The 15,119-nt window shown below is 45.3% G+C and overlaps 1 long non-coding RNA gene across 1 annotated transcript; it reads left to right on the forward strand.

Annotated features, from left to right (window-relative positions):
- The first annotated feature begins 8,969 nt into the window (after positions 1-8,969).
- Positions 8,970-10,357, forward strand: LOC310728893. Its single transcript, XR_014534365.1, has 2 exons — positions 8,970-9,108; positions 9,882-10,357. It is a non-coding gene; the product is annotated as an uncharacterized lncRNA (long non-coding RNA).
- The last annotated feature ends 4,762 nt before the right edge of the window (positions 10,358-15,119 follow it).

Here is a 15,119-nt window from a genome sequence, read left to right on the forward strand (position 1 = left end):
GACAAACCAGTTCTCAGACTCGATCTGAGACACGACCACCCGGCCGTGGAACGGATGTCGTAACGACGCCCGCCCATAAAACGGAAATCATACTGCCGCCCGGCTGCAAAAGGGATGTTGTACCACTGACTGGCCACGACAGGAACGGAACATCCTCTGGTGGCACGGTCACGGCTCATAGTTCCTCAGAAGGCCCCGTCGGGCTTCACGAACCTTCTAAAAGCGCTGTTTGATCGGTTGTTATTTCTGAATGTGAAACTTTGGCCACATCAAGTTTTACTGGCAGGAAAACTAACAAACACCACTAGACTCTATTTAATGGACTCACTGGTATGTTTCTTATTTTCTATAGTCCTTAATATTCATAGTCCTTAACTTCAGCTTCATTACATTTTATGTCCACAAGGATGCACTTTTTCATGTTTTTGTGTTTTCATCCAGCATTTTGTAATGCTATATCAACACTCTGCATAAATATTGTGTGTATGGAGGCCCATCTATTGCTGCTCTACTGAACACAGAACATTACAGGTTTATTTGGACAATTTAAGAGTTATGAATGATAGAAAATTGGAAAGGAATATTGTATATATTGTTTCCACGTCTCTTTACTTTACAAATGTATGCTATTTTATTCATACTAGATAAACCAGTGGATCTTCTTAAATATATATACATTATATACATACATATACACACACATACACGTAAAAATACGAGAAATAAAATAAAAATAAAAACAAAGATACATGAGAATTTAAAATAAAATAAATGTGAGTTTAATAAAAAAGTAAAAGTGATTTGAATTTAAAAGTGCAGTCAGTGTGAAGCAGCACAGAGCTCATTCAGTAAATGCAGAGTTAAACAGATGTGTTTTTAATCTAGATTTAAAAGTGTCTACTGTTGAAGCACATCTGATCTCTTCTGGAAGCTGATTCCAGCTACAGGTGGCATAATAGCTAAATGCTGACGCACCTCGTTTTGAATGAACCCTTGGTTTTTCTGACTGACCTGATCCTGATGACCTGAGTAATCTGTTAGGTTTATATTCAGTAAGCATATCTGTCATGTATTTCGGTCCTAAGCCATGAGTACAATGTGAGGCCGTATTGATCGCCATTCTGATATTCCTGATCTTCTCAGAGAAAAAGGTTGCAAACTCATTGCATTTGTTGTCAGAAAGCATTTTACTAGAAAATTGATTTGGGGCGTTTGTTAGTCTCTCTACAGTAGCAAAGAGAGTGCGGGTGTTGTTTATGTTGTTGTTTATAATGTTTGAGAAGAAGGTCTGTCTAGCTCTGCCTAGTTCTACATTGAAAGCCCGAAGACTGAAAGCTATGCTAAAATAATTCAGGAAAGTGGTGTGGTTAAAGGTGATGAGAATGAATTGATATTTATGTAATAGACTCAAGAGAACTACCAAAGGGGAAGTTTGTTAAAAGTTCATGCAGTTCTTTATTTGTTGTTTGTAATGTTAATATGTTAAAATGGACAATTCGTACTGTGAGTTAACTTTTTTTATGTATTTTTATTTTTTATGGATGTAAACAAGTTGTAATTTAACAATATTTAACTCTAAGTTTTAGTTTATCGGTTTGTTTATTTTTTACTTTATTTATTTATTTTACCTTTTAAAATAAAATTGTTGTAATCGTACTTTTAACTACCAAACTTTTTTTATTGTCGGTGCAAAGCACTGTGGTTTTTATTTGTTTGCAATGCATTTGTCAGGGATGCACCTGCCACGCCCACTTTGGTGGCTCTCATGCCTCCGCTCTCCCTAGAGCTCCAGGCTTAATCACGCACACCTGTGGCTCATCATCACTCCACCCTGTTTCTACATAAGCTCCTCACTCACACTGTCAGGGATCCACCAGCCACGCCTTCTCCTAACCCTCATATCCACCCTAGCAGCTCACCTGATTACTAATCATCATCACCTGGGTCACATCAGTCACCACCATATATAAACCCCAGTCGTTCACAGTCTCACCGTCCGTTCTACAGCTTAGGCCTACGAACATTGTGGACTCTCTCACCCTTTGTGTTTACATCACGCTTCATGTGTGTTGGACGTTTCTTTTGTTTTCTGTATTTCTTTTGTGTTTTAGTTCATGCCTGCGTGTTGTTCTGCTTTGCTCTTTCATTTCTTGAGTGACTTAAGTAAACACGTTTCTTGTACATTCAACCTCCGGTTTCCTGCGAGTTCTTGTGCCTGACAGAAGAACGGACCTTTAACAAAACCGAAGGGCAACAGGGAAAGGAGCTAAACCGCGTTACCTTGGTATGGTAAAATCTGACAAAGGTCAGCGGGGTGAACCAGTTTGCAGCGTTGCAGATGTCTTGGAGTGAGACTCCAGCGGACCAGGCCGTAGAGGCCACCACACTCGCGGCTGCGGATTTGGTTGACCGACCCGCGGTCGCGATTCCTCCCCGTTCAGCTTTCGGCAGCCCGGTTGCGCTCCCGGCTTCTTTTTCCGGAAACACGGCTGAGTGCCAGGGCTTCCTGCTTCAGGTATCCCTGTATATCGAGATGCAACCCCAGAACTTTCCCAGCGAACGAGCTAAGGTCGCGTTTTTGATATCCCTTCTCTCCGGAAGAGCGCTCGCGTGGGCGAGAGCGCTCTGGAGCGCAGCGAGCCCGGCGCTGACGTCATTTGCCGCTTTCACTGGGCATTTCGCCGAGGTCTTTAGCACCGCCCCCGGGGATACCTCAACGGCAGATCAGCTGCTGAACATCCAGCAGGGAACTGACAGCGTTTCGGGTTACAGCCTCCGCTTCCGTACTCTGGCGGCATCTGCTGGCTGGAACGAGAAGGCGCTGCTGGCTGTGTATCGCAGGGGGTTAAACCAAGAGCTCCGGCTGGCAATGGCCACCTTTGATGACACCCTAGGACTAGAGGCGTTTCTTCAGAGATCTATCCGCGTTTCTCAACACCTGACTGCTGGCCGTTTTCCCCTGCACGACCCAGCGCCCGCCATGGCGGCATCAGCAGCTCCATTGCCGGAACCCATGCAACTCGGCTCACAGCGACTATCTCAGCAGGAAAGGGAGCCCCGACGGGCGACTCAGGCCTGCCTCTACTGTGGAGAAGGAGGACATCGCGTGGCCCAATGCCCAGTTAGACCTCCCCGTCGGACGGTGAGTGGTGTCACTCTTACTTCTGACATTACTCATTTGTCCACACTCCAGGTCACCTTAAAAACCCCCGCTCACTTTTTATCTGTCGTTTCTCTGGTCGACTCAGGATCAGCGGGAAACTTCATCTCACAGGCGTGTCTAGAACGCCTCCAGCTACGCCGGCAGCGGGGATCTCAGGAACTAACCGTGCAGACTATCCAGGGACGTCCTTTAGGACGGGGTAAGGTGAAGCACTGCACGCCCCCTATCACCCTCCAGGTCGGAGTGTTACATCACGAGGAAATCCAGCTTCTCGTACTGGAGGATTTGACAGTGGACGTGATCCTAGGTCGTCCCTGGTTAGCCAAACACTCCCCTACTTGTTCCTGGGACCCGTGTGACATCTTGGAGTGGAGCCCCACCTGCCGGCAGACATGCTTACATCCACTCCCGACTCCACCCCGGACCACCTTGACCTTGGCAGCAACTCGAGTTGAAGGAGCAAGACAACCCTCTCAGGTGGAAGTCCCCCAGGTCTACCATGCTTTCTCGGACGTCTTCAGCGAGGAGGCTGCTACCAGGTTACCCCCACACCGGCCATGGGACTGTGCCATTGAACTGAAGCCCGAAGCTAAGCTACCGAAGGGACGGATATACCCCTTGGCAGCCCCGGAACACCAAGCGATGGAGGGTTATATCCAGCAGGCCCTCCGTCAGGGTTTCATTACACAGTCAACCTCTCCGGCGGCTTCCAGTTTCTTTTTTGTGGCCAAGAAGGATGGAGGTTTGCGGCCGTGCATCGACTACAGGGGCTTGAACGCACAGATCTCCCCGCTTCCGTATCCGCTCCCCCTGGTCCCGGCAGCCTTGGAGGAACTACGGGAGGCTCGCGTTTTCACCAAACTAGACCTCCGAAGTGCCTACAACCTGGTGCGCATCCGAGAGGGGGACGAATGGAAGACGGCCTTCATCACTCCCTCAGGCCATTACGAGTACAGGGTCATGCCGTACGGGCTCTCCATTGCTCCAGCCGTCTTTCAGACCTTCATGAACGAGGTTTTCCGTCCTTTTCTCCATCGGTTCGTGATCGTTTACATCGACGACATCCTGATCTACTCACGTACGCTACAAGAACACCATCAACACGTCACCCAAGTCCTAGAACGGCTGCGAGAACACCGACTGTACCTCAACCTCTCCAAGTGTGAGTTTCACCATTCGGAGACGCAGTTCCTAGGTTACGTCATCGACGCAGCAGGCATCAGGATGGATGAGAGAAAAGTGATGGCCGTACGAGATTGGCCGGCCCCCACCACGATCAAGGAGCTCCAAAGGTTTCTAGGGTTCGCTAACTTCTACCGCCGGTTCATAGGAGGTTTCAGCCTGGTTACCGCCCCGCTCACATCACTATTGCGTGGTAAGGCCAAGGTCCTTTCCTGGACCCCGGAGGCACAGAAGGCTTTCGGGGAACTACGCAAGAGGTTCTGTACCGCCCCAGTTCTTCGTCACCCTGACCCTCAGCTCCCGTTCGTCGTCGAGGTGGATGCATCCTCCACGGGAGTAGGGGCCGCCCTCTCCCAGCATTCAGGGAACCCCCCGCGGCTCCATCCCTGTGCTTACTACTCAAAGAAGTTATCCTCCGCTGAACAGAACTACGACATAGGTAAACGGGAACTCCTGGCCATCAAGCTGGCCCTGGAAGAGTGGAGACACTGGCTGGAGGGGGCCGCTCATCCTTTCATAGTCATCACCGACCACAAGAATCTCCAGTACCTCCGCGAGGCCAAGCGTCTAAACCCCCGTCAGGCGCGTTGGGCTCTCTTCTTCACCAGGTTCAACTTTAGCATCACATATCGGCCAGGGTCAAAGAACGGCAAGGCTGATTCGCTCTCCAGGGTCTATGGGCCTGAAGAACCCGTCGAGTCAGGACCGATCTTGCCTCCCACGCTCATTTTGAGTCCCATTGTGTGGGACATGGACGGGGATATTCGCGCGGCCACACGGAGGGAACCCGCGCCCCCTGGTTGCCCCGGAAACCGAACCTATGTGCCACAAGAATGCCGACAGACCCTGCTCAGGTCTGTTCACGAAAACCCAGGCTCGGGGCACCCGGGTCGGAAACAAACCCTACGTCTGGTTCAGGGACGTTACTGGTGGCCCAGGATGAGCAATACGGTGGCGGAGTTTGTCCGGGGCTGCAACACCTGCGCCATGTCAAAGACCCCCCGGCATCTGCCAGTGGGTAAACTCATCCCCCTGCCTATTCCACAACGACCATGGTCGCACATCGGCGTGGACTTCGTCACTGACCTTCCTCGCTCGGGGGGTTATACATGCATCCTAGTGGTCGTCGATCGGTTCTCTAAAGCCTGCCGCTTTGTTCCCCTACAAGGCCTCCCCACAGCCCTGGATACGGCAGAAGCCCTCTTCCATCACGTCTTCCGCAACTTTGGCCTTCCGGAGGAAGTGGTGTCTGACCGAGGTCCCCAATTCACCTCACATGTCTGGAGAGCATTCTTTCGGCTACTGGGGATCGCGGTCAACCTGTCATCTGGGTATCACCCCCAGTCGAATGGCCAAACCGAACGGAGGATCCAAGACCTGGGAAGGTACCTACGGTCATACTGCCACCAGGATCAGGAGGAGTGGAGTCGGTTCTTGCCCTGGGCGGAGTACGCCCAGAATTCATTGCGCCAGGATACAACAGGACTCACGCCTTTTCAGTGTGTGTTAGGGTTTCAGCCCCCGCTGTTTCCTTGGACCGACGAGCCCGCCAATGTACCTGCAGTGGACCACTGGTTCCGGGAGAGTGTTAGGACGTGGGAGGCTGCACACACCCAACTGCGCCGGACAACCAGAGAAACCCAGCGTCATGCTGACGCACGCAGAAGGGAGGCCCCCCAGTACAGGCCCGGAGACTGGGTCTGGCTGTCCACTCGGGATCTGCGACTGCGGCTTCCTTGCAGGAAGCTGAGCCCCCGGTACATCGGGCCATTTCAGATCGAGAGGCAGGTCAACGAGGCAGCTTACCGGCTAGTACTCCCACCGCGGTACCGGATTCACCCCACCTTTCATGTGTCGCTCCTCAAACCTTACACCCCCGTGGACACACTGCGACCCAGGGAAATTGCACCCCCGCCACCGGAGGTGTTGGAGCAGCCCTCGGTCTACTCGGTGAGAGAGATACTGAACTCACGGCGTCGGGGCAGCAGCCTGGAGTATCTCGTGGACTGGGAGGGTTACGGCCCCGAGGAACGGTCGTGGGTGGCGCGGCGGGACGTACTGGACCCTGCGCTTCTGGAGGAGTACCACGCCGCTCATCCGTTGCGTCCTGCCCCCCGGGGTCGGGGTCGGCCGCGGCGCAGGGTCAGGGCTTCAGGAGCCGCCTCTGGGGGAGGGGGTACTGTCAGGGATCCACCAGCCACGCCTTCTCCTAAACCTCATATCCACCCTAGCAGCTCACCTGATTACTAATCATCATCACCTGGGTCACATCAGTCACCACCATATATAAACCCCAGTCGTTCACAGTCTCACCGTCCGTTCTACAGCTTAGGCCTACGAACATTGTGGACTCTCTCACCCTTTGTGTTTACATCACGCTTCATGTGTGTTGGACGTTTCTTTTGTTTTCTGTATTTCTTTTGTGTTTTAGTTCATGCCTGCGTGTTGTTCTGCTTTGCTCTTTCATTTCTTGAGTGACTTAAGTAAACACGTTTCTTGTACATTCAACCTCCGGTTTCCTGCGAGTTCTTGTGCCTGACACACACTCACTCTCTTGTTCGTTATTGTATGTGTTCATGGTTTCATGCAGGACTTTATGTGGGCCGTTTCTTCCAGACTCCACTATCCTGTACCGGCTGCGTGTTTCCTCCCAGCGCATCTCGGACCAGCTACGCTTCTCCCCAAGCGCACCTCGCACTCTCTCGCCTTCCAAAGGACTGCAGTGTGTGTGTATCTCTCTCTCTCTCTCTCTCTCTCTCTCTGTATTAAACCCGAGCGAGCTGTACTTCGGCTTCCGCCTCCGTTTCATTCGCTCCCTGACAGCATTCAATTAAAATTACAATTATTATAAAATATAAAATTAATCTGTGATGCATTTAAAATTAATTACAAATTAAATGCATTTAAGCAGTAAAATGTTACAGGTAATTTATACTTGTGTTCTTATGAAGTATATTATTTGTGCAATAAGTGCACTTTTATAAAAGTATGAAGTGCACTTTATTTCACAAGAGCAGCTCACACTGCATTAGAAAAGTGTGCCATTGTGTGGAAACCCTGAAAGTGTCCATGAGAAGAGCAGGGCAGTTTATGGCGTAGGGACACCGGTGAAGATGGACACCTTTACCTTCTGTAATATTTGAAGTCTCAGAATTATGGGGTGGAGCTACGTTTCCCATCAGCCACTGCACCTCACTGAACCTTGTCACGTGATTATGCACCTGAATCACTTTCATAGACTATAGAAACTCAGCATGCACCTCACTCACTGTCTGATGTTCATCTTTCCTGGTTGGTGTGGGTGTAGATCACACTTGTGATCACTCACACTCAGGTCATATTCTTGTTTTATTCATGTTTGATGTTTCCACCATCATGTTATATGACAAACATGTGAGCAGAGAAAAAACGTTTACATCTGATTTCTGAAATGCTCACATCCATCTGGATCACTGAAGAGATGCAGATAGGGGACTAATTCTTCTATATGTGTGTGTGTGTGTGTGTGTGTGTGTGTGTGTGTGTGTGTGTGTGTGTGTGTGTGTGTGTGTGTGTGTGACAATAACAGTATTTGTTTAAATGCTTTCAGTAATGATTTAAACACTTCTGACATAAAACATAAAACATAAAACTTTTCCTTTTCTGGTACTAATGAATAAAATATTCTTACTTTACTCTCATTAAGCTTAAAATGTATTATTTTCTTTATAAATCTATTTGTCTTTGATTACCAGATGCTCTGACAGGATCTGACTGTCTGCTCTTTTAGTTCAGTAGATATTCAGAATAAAGGAAACACAGATAAACACAAATATATCAAATTCCTAATGTCTAATGTTCCACATCTTCTCATGTTGATCTCCAGTGATGGAGAGTGTATCTGCTGGGTGGAGTGTTTTATTGATTATTAGACTGGAATGATTATTTATTAAAGCTGAAGATGTTTGATGATGTTCAGTGGAGTGCAGCTTTAGCAGCTCTGCAGCTGTTCTCAGATCAGTGTGTGTTTCTGACTCAGAGCACTTCCTCTACAGCTGAGGGAGGTTTTTGTACGGTGCTATAACACTGTGTGTACGGAGTGCTGTAACTCTGCTGACAGTAATAATCTCCTGCATCTTCAGACTGAACTCCAGAGATTTTTAGACTAAACTGTGTACCAGATCCACTGCCACTGAAACGATCTGGAATCCCAGACTGACGAGAAGTTGCATAATAGATCAGGAGTTTAGGAGCTTCTCCAGGTTTCTGCAGGTACCAGTGAAGGTCACTGCCAACACTCTGACTGGTTGTACAGCTGAGAGTAACAGAGTCTCCTGGAGAAACAGTCTGAGATCCTGGAGACTGAGTCAGGACGATTTCCCCAAAGGACTCTAAAGAAAAGGATGCAGAGTTGAATAATGGAAACAAATGTAGTAATGAGTGTGAGAGTGATGTGATGATTTGTAGGAATAATAAAAGTAAAGAGAGTCTCACGGTGAGCGAGGAGTCCCAGTGTCCCCAGCAGTAGAATCAGTACCATCATCATTGTGCTGCGTGTCAGTGGCTCTGAAAGGACTGAACACACTCTGATCAGCACTACAGCTCTTAAAGTGTGTGCAGCAGTCACACACACACATATGTAAATACCACAACTGTGTGTGTGTGTGTGTGTGTGTGTGTGTGTGTGTGTGGTCACTGTAGTGTAACAGAGGTTTTTGTACGACAGTTTCATTAGAATGTATCACTGTGGCTCACTTTCGGTGGAGGAACCAAACTGATCATCAGTAAGTTTCTCTTCTATAAACTTTGTTACCTGTAAAATTATTTTATTTTAAGTTGATTTGTTTGATTATATATTTTGATGAATTTATCATTTAGAAATAAATAATTGTTTGATACTGAGACACAGTTTGAGTAAAATGAAACGAAGCTAAAAGAAAGAAGAAATCAGGATTTAGCTGTTAGCTGAAGAAGTGTGCAGTTTGTTCCTCAGGAAACACGGCACTTTTACATTCACAGCTTCTGAAGGTCATATTGTGTGCTGTGAAGGACATGGTATAAAACTTCATCCTGTGCCTGTTAGTCTTCTATCATTGTACTGATGTACTGAGTTTGAATCTCCAAACAAAGAGAAACAGTGTGTAGAAAGGTGGATGTGGTGTGATGTGCTGATTTCCATCACTGAACTGATCTCAGCCTTTTTGCCAGATGTGGGATTGTAATAGAGGAAATCTTGGTATCAGGAAACTCAAAGGGAAGGTGTGATGTTGCATTTTCCAGCCCTGTTCTGTGGAATATCAGTGTATTTACATCATCAGTGTAGTGATTTTTCTGTAGGACTACATGTCAAAGTAACACAACAACTTAGGAGGACTGGAAAACACTCCCAGAAGAAATCTGATCAAAGTCCGAGTCTCTCCACAATATAACGAGGAACTAGTAAATGTTCTCCTGCTGAGAAGTTCTACTGAACTGCAGCAATGTGAATAAGCAGTAATGAGTAAATGTTGTGTAACTGTGTGTAAATGTGTGTTTATTGTGTGTTTGTGGTCTCCAGCCGGTCCCACGGTGAAGCCCTCCGTGTCTCTGCTCCCTCCCTCCTCTCTGCAGCCGTCTGACAGATCGGCCTCGCTGCTCTGCCTGCTGTCTGCCTACTCTCCACAGGGGGCGCTGGTGAGCTGGAAGGTGGACGGCTCAGAGGTGAAGGACGGGGTTCTGACCAGCCCAGAAGAACACAAGAAGGACGGTTACACACGCAGCAGCACCCTGACCCTCAGCAAAGAACTCTGGGAAAAGGGGGAGGAGTTTGTCTGTACCGTCTCCCATGGTGGTGTCCATCATCCGCTCACGTTCAGAAAGAGCCAGTGTTAAGACCAACAGCTCCAAGATAGAATTGAACACTGAGCTGCTCACACATCCATCTACAATCGAGTTTCAATTCTACACAATGCTGACATTTCTGTCTTTCCTCTCTTCACTGTCCTGTTGCTCTTCCTGTAGTTTTGCTCTGCTGAAATAAAGCTTCATTTTGGACATTGTGTGTTCTTTTATTCGAGTTAATAGTCATTATCAGTGTGATGAGAGAGTGTGTTTAGCTGGAGATTCAGTGCTGTGTGTTGTGCTTCACTGAGTTTGGCTGAAGGAAGTTGAACATCTGGTGAAAGTTCTGCTCTATTCTGGGAGAAACAGAATCACTCAGTCATTTCCATGTAAATCTCACACTCATTTCACTGATCTCCACTAATTGCTGCTCAGTTCTGCTCTCCTACATCCATTTCAAACTGTAGTCAGAACTGAACTCTGGTTTGAGTATATAATAATTTATAATGTCAACTTACACTAAATGCCATCTTATCATAATCCTGTTTAATGCATAATTTTCATATAAACATTTTCATCACAGGAATAAACATCAGGTGCATCAGGTACAGATTTAAAATTAAATTTTAAAATGTAAAAATTAGTTGTATTGTTCTGATCATCTTGAACCATTACCCTTTTTCACCACTAGAGGTCACTGTATTCGGATGTCTGACAGTGCGTTCACAGCTCTCTCTAAATACAATCCTTTGATTAATACAACTTTCTTCACATAAAAAAAAGAATATACTTAATATCGTGAATATGATGCAGACCAGAGATGTGCCCAAAACATTTTTCTAATTATGTCTTCAAAATGAACAACAAATTCTAGAAAATAATAGTTAAAATATGGGGCAATCACAGTCAGTCCACTTGATTTTTTGGATAACAGGTGAGTCATCAGCCAACATGATATTATACATAATCATCTACAATCACTACACTATAACAAGGACGCCATTGCTCATCTTCTCCACACTACAATGAGCCACATGGACTACAGAAAAGTGAATTATGCAAAGATGCTGTTTGTGGATTAAAGTTCAGCGTTCAACACCATAATTCCCTCCACACTCACCTCTAAGTTGGAGGTCCTGGGACTTTGCCTGCCATTGTGTCAATGGATGTCCCACTTACTGACGGACAGACCACAAGCCGTACTGGTGGGCAAACACATCTCATCCACCCTCACTCTTAGCACTGTAGCTCCCCAGGGTTGTGTTCTGAGCCCCCTGCTTTACTCTCTGTACACACATGACTGTGTGGCCACTTCCAACTCCAACACCATCATTAAATTTGCAAATGACACTGTTGTGTTGGGGTCTGATCACTTCCTTCACTGCACACTATTATTCCCAATTATTTACACCTATTCACTATTATTTACATTACTTGCACTACTTTTTTTTTTTAACAAGCACATGGACACTTTAATGACAATTACATCACACTGAGTCACTTTAATCTGTACTTTTGTCATACATATTTGTCATTCCACTATATGTCATATTCTGTATGAATGTGTATGTAACAAATAAAATTAGAATTTTTTTAAATTTCTCTCAGGTGTGAACATGAGCCAACAGAATGGCGAGTCTATTGACTCATTATTATTTATTTGAAAGCCATTTTGCTGCACAATGGAACAATGGAACCCTTTTCATACCTGTGGAACATGCTGCTCATACCAAGGAAACGTACGTATGGAGTTGCAGATGAAACACATTCAGTACTCAAAATACAGCTGGAATATATGCAGTGATTTAAAGGTGGTTGCAATTTTCTCAGTCTGAAGCTTTTATCCACCAAGTACTGTTGTTTTCTTTGCAATTGGTTCGGCTGAATAAGAGATTCATATAACATGATAAAGAACAGATTCTTGGGCAGTTGGGAATGTTGCATCTGACCTTCTGTTTGATCCAAAGAACATATTTCTTCCACCTTTTCACATCAAACTTGGACAAAAGAAAACAATTGTAAGCTATGAACAAGCAAAATAAAACTTTTGCATCATTTACAACAAATGTTTCCACCCATCAGTTATAAAATGTTTTCTTTGGCCTGCAGATACAACAAGGGATAAAGGATACTCACTTTGATGGCCTTCTGCAGGGTGCCGAACATGTTACATCGACCACTTTTAAGAATGATGTTTCTAAAGTTTTGGGCAACTACAGGGCACCATATTACATCAAAGAGGTTGAAAGTCTTCTCCAGGCATAGAAGTCAATGAACTGCAACGTCTCTGAAGATTCATTTTGGTCGCTGCCACTGTCATTGCCTGCACAAAGTAGAAAAGAGACACAGGGCATTAGTGGAGATGATTTTGTTTTTCCCGAGTAACTGCTGCAGTTCTCCTTTTATATGCTTCTCAGATACGGTGGGTAACTGTTCAGCTTATGATCTGCACCCAGCTGTGTCTCGTTTCTCCGTCCAGCCCCTCGGCCATGTGTGCACCTGCTTTCCACTACAGGAGAACTGAAGTGGCGCTGTCCATTCAGCACCATGCCGGCAGTCGTGTTCGGAACGTTTCCCTTCTGGTGACCTGAGGGCCTGTTGTCACAAAACTTTACTACAGAACTTATAAACAAATTATACATGTTCTTATTTTAAAAATTTAAGTATGAAAACTGTAAACAGAGAAATTCGCCTAATCAATTTGTCCTAAAGACTGAATATTAATGTTCAGCTCAAATCAAATTTATTTGTAGAGTGCTTTTGAGAATGGAAATTGTCAAAAGTGGGAATAGAAGAACGTATAAGTTTGTTAATTATAATTGTAAGTTTATTCCTATTTAGTAAGTCAGTGGTGACTGTGGCAAGGAAAAACGTCCTGAGATGTCATGAAGAAGATGGCAGGTTCATTCATTACAGTTCATCATTATTGAGGAGTTTCTAAAGGACAACCCTGTTTTCTGCACTATAGAAGCAAATGTGTTCGTGGCTGGTGCTCAGATTATTAGGTTTTCTGAGAGTGGAACGAGACAGGTGTTTGGATAAAAGAAAAGGTAAGAAAAATCAGTCTGTCAAAATTTACTACATTAGTTACTATTTACTACATTCATAACTAAGCAGTAGTAGGTGCAGCCAGATGAAGGTGACAGAGGGACCATCTGGGTAAAGAGGCTTGAAATGAACTTTGCAATACCAGACTTGAGAGCAACAGGTGAAATGAGACAGCAGATTGTGGTATTTAAAGGCAGTAAATTTTACAGGGACGTAAATTGACAAGTAAAAGATGCTAAGATGTTCAATGAGAGTGATGAGGATGGACAGAATTGGAAATTAGTTTATTAGAGGAACAGAACATGTAGCATGTATGAGGGAGGTGAGATTGAGATGGTTTGGACATGTGCAGAGGAGGGACATGGGGTATATCAGTAGGAGAATACTGAGGATGGAGACACCAGGAAGGAGAAAAAGAGGAAGACCAAGGAGGAGGTTTATGGATGTGGTGAGGAAAGACATGCAGGTAGTTGGTTTAAAAGAAGCAGATGTAGAGGACAGGGGGTATGGAGATGGGTGATCCACTGTGGTGACCCCTAATGGGAGAAGCTGAAAGAAGAAGAAGAAGAAGATATAAATTGACAAGTAAATTGAGAGATCCTTCTGGAATTCTTTCTTCGTCACCACACAGCAACTGTAACACTGCGTTCACTGACTTGTTCATTGTCTTTATTCCATCATTAGCAAGGTTTGCATTTTAATGCTTTTACCCTCAACCAAAGGGAGCATCCCCAGTTTTTAATGGAGAGAACAAAAACATCTGTTTTAAATGTGGTTGTTTTCATCTTTATATTATTTGTCATGTGCATTTCTACAAAATGACCGTCGATATTCATAGTGAAACCAGTGGGACTGTTTATGTGAAAGATAGAACGAAGGAAAGCAGTTTGCATCTGAGTGTCTAGTGGTCCATGCTAAAGGTTGAAAAAAAAACATTGAGAGGTGTACAGGACTTAAACGATAGTAGTATATTGGGTTTGTTTTTCTGCAGTATGGGTTATAGCCACACACTGGCCAAATAAATCTATCATTTAATCCAAACCTTTTGAGACAACCTGGATTTTTCCACTTACATGCATCCATGTTAAAAACATTTACAGAAACGTCCTGTAACATTTCTGCATCTGTTAGGCCTTAGATCTCCTGCATGTGTTACACCAATCATTTAGAGCAGCCATGCTGCTGCTAGATTGTAGCTGCATGACTCAGTCTAGAGGGAGTCACTGTACTGTAAATCCCCCCTAAGCACCTGCAGAAGGTCGCAGCTGCAGAAGTCACACTCACTGAGGTTTTTGTACGGTGATAAAACACTGTGTGAACATCCAGCCACTGACATTAGGTACATACATACAGTAATAATCTGCGGCATCTTCAGTCTGGACTCTTCTGATGGTCAGAGTGAAATCAGATCCAGATCCACTGCCACTGAAACGATCTGGAACTCCTGATTCTCTAGTGCTAATATATTTAATTAAGAGTTTAGGAGCTTCTCCAGGTTTCTGCTGGTACCAGGAGAAATAGTTAGAATAAACTTCAACACTGGTTTTACAGCTGATGGTGAGCGTGCCTCCTGGAGAAACAGATTTTACTGCAGGACTCTGAGTCACAGTCTGAGCTCTGGATCCTGAAAAAGAAGAAGAAGAAGAAGAAGAGGTTCTCCACATTAAAAATGATGTTGAGTTTGAAGAATATCTGATCAGCCTACTTCACATGGTTTAATCAGATAAACAGTAGAATATAAAACATTGTTACCTCGAGTACAGAGGGCCAGTGTGCAGATGAAGATGATGATGAATCTCATGGTTGCTGTGGGTGAAGTCGCTGAGCAGCAGCTTTCAGTCATGAAGTGTTAAAGTCACAGAGCTATAAACTCTCTCAGAGCACTGAAGCATGAGCTGCTAATGCAAAGAGTGTGTGTGTGTGTGTG

Source organism: Silurus aristotelis (assembly GCF_946808225.1).
Source record: "Silurus aristotelis genome assembly, chromosome: 7".
NCBI lineage: Eukaryota > Metazoa > Chordata > Actinopteri > Siluriformes > Siluridae > Silurus > Silurus aristotelis.